We start from the raw sequence: 2,771 nt of genomic DNA on the forward strand, positions 1-2,771 counted from the left end.
AAGTTGTATGCTTGCTTATGTCCAGTGAGATAATCCGCATTATCTGTGAAATAAATCAGGGAATGAAAAGAAAACTAATAATAATAATAATGTTGGCATTTGTTAAGTGCTTACTATGTGCCAAGCACTGTTCTAAGCGCTGGGGTAGACACAAGGGAATCAGGTTGTCCCACGTGGGGCTCACAGTCTTAATCCCCATTTTACAGATGAGGTAACTGAGGCACAGAGAAGTTAAGTGACTTGCCCACAGTCACACAGCTGACAAGTGGCAGAGCCGGGATTCGAGCCCATGATCTCTGACTCCAAAGCCCGTGCTCTTTCCACTGAGCCACGCTGCTTCTCTAACTAGCCAAAGCAACTGCATTTAACATGAAAGGAAAGTAGATGTTTTTCTTATTATGTTTAGTTAATCTCAAAAGACTCCTGTTACTTCAAAAATCTGGAAGGAGAAGTGGAAAAATCATCCATTCTGGGAAAATATTTGGGAGCGCCACAGGTTGGCAGAGAACTGTGAGAAGAAACCTTGATTCCTTGTGGTAATTCAATTTTAGACTGGATCAGTTAGAGGCAGCATGGCCTAGTGGAAAGACTGTAAGCCTGATAGTCCAGAGACCTGGGTTCAAGTCCCAGCTTGGCTACTAGTCTGCTCTGTGACTTTGGACAAGTTAAAACCTCTCTGGGATTGTTTCCTCATCTGTAAAATGGGGATAATACTGGCCCTGCCTTTTAGCAAGTGAACCCCATGTGGGATGGGATTGGATCTAATCTGATTTTCTCACACAGTTGCTGTATAAATATCCTTAATAATGACCTAATTCTTAGTATAGGATTTAGAATTAATAGTACTGGTTAAATAGTAATAATGATAATGAACTCCATTCCTTTAGTGCCTCAGTTTAGTCCCTGGTAGTTTGGGAGGCACTTTCACTTTAGCTCACTAGGGAGGTGAAGTCAGTGCTCTTCTGCATGCATAACAGCAATAAATGGTATTTATTAAGCATTTATGCATCAAGTTTTATTGTAAACATCAGCTAATCATATTTATTGAGCACTTACGGTGGGCAGAGCACTGTACTAAGGATTTGGGAGTATACAGTGTAACAGAATTGATAGATAAGTTTCCTGCCCAAAAGGAGCTAAGAGACTCGAGGAGAGCTTACTCTCTAGAGAATTGATACAAGTTAGATTAAAGTTTCTGCTCTACAGGGGGACTGCATTCTAAGGGTTAGGAAGAGCAGGTACCTCATCCCCATTTTACAGGTGAGGAAAATGAGGCACAGAGAGGTTAGGTGATTTGCCTAAAACCCGCAAAAAGCCAGTGTGGAACTGGGACTAGAATATACGTGTCCTGATTGCCCAGTCTCATATAATAGCCATTAGACCTCACAGTTTCTCTCTCTGCTACAGGGCTTTAAAGCCATTCCCCTAGTAGCCTGAAAAAAATCAGTGCTTCTTACAAAATCCTGACCTTACCTGGAGTAAATCTAGGCACTAGGAGAATTGGGCACATGGATTTGCTCTTCATATCATATTTAAAGAGATGGAAGCTATCAGTCTTCCCCACCCCCCCTTTCTAAACAATAGAATACAAAATATTAATGTAATTGCAAGGTGGGTACCTGAGTACTCAATTACTTCCATGATGCGGATATACCAAATGACAGAAGGGAGGAACCAGGATTAACCAGGAAAGGTCTCCTGGAGGAGATGTGATTTTAATAAGGTTTTGAAGATGGAAAAGCAGTAATCTGCTGGATGTAAAGGGGTCAAGAGTTCCAGACAGAAAGGAGGGTGTGAGTAAGAGGTCACCATGGAGGATCCGTTTGCTTTCCCTGTTCTTCAACCTGCCGACCACCCACCCCACTCTGCCCGGACACTGTCATCCTTCTCATCCAGCCTTTCCAGCAAGCTAGCCTCTAGATGATGATGATTTTTTTTAATAGAACTTTCCAGATCCAGGTAGTTCTTTCTTTTGGCAGAAAAATCAAAGGTCTCAAAAGGATAAGATAAGTTGTTCATCTTAACTACCCAAAGCTAAGCAAAACTCAGCCAAGGTTTGCTGAAGTTATCTTGACACATTATATGAGACCTGATAGCCAAACATCTGCTTACCAAGCAACCGGGTAGGCGAACCCAGGTTTGATTGGGTAAATAGGAAAAATATTTGGCGTCCAAAATAGTCCTGCAGACTCCTTGTGGATAGAGCACATGTCTACCAACACTGTGTTATACTCTTCCTAGCACTTAGTACAGTGCTCTGTACACAATAAGCACTCAATAAATATCATTCATTGAAAATAAAATTGGCTGAGGTTCTGTGCAAAATAGTCAAACCCAAACTTGGGGATTATCAGAACTAGGCTCTCTCCTAATTAGTTTGGACAGTTAGGGCTATTTTATTAACATTCCTTTATTAACGGTGCTCCTTAAAAGCTAACAAAGCCCCAAATTTGTTTAGGATGCTACAATGCAAATTGTCGTATAAAACCCAGCACTTGCATCTCACTCTATGGGAGTCCCTCCTCTCCTCCTTGTTCAAAGATTGAGCATATTTCTCTTGAGCCCTGTTACGAGACTGACCTCAAAATTAATCGGGTTGGAGTTTCTGCTACCTAATCTATTATATGTCTCATTTGGGACCAGCTGTTTCAGTCACACAGTGATAAACTGGGCTTGAAGTCATGGTGCAGATAAGTCCTCATGCTTTGGTTAGCTTGGGGGAGAGGGCAGATTCATGCTTTTCCAGCTCATGTCTAAACCCTGAGGTACTT

This window comes from Ornithorhynchus anatinus, chromosome 7 (assembly GCF_004115215.2).
Source record: "Ornithorhynchus anatinus isolate Pmale09 chromosome 7, mOrnAna1.pri.v4, whole genome shotgun sequence".
Taxonomy (NCBI): domain Eukaryota; kingdom Metazoa; phylum Chordata; class Mammalia; order Monotremata; family Ornithorhynchidae; genus Ornithorhynchus; species Ornithorhynchus anatinus.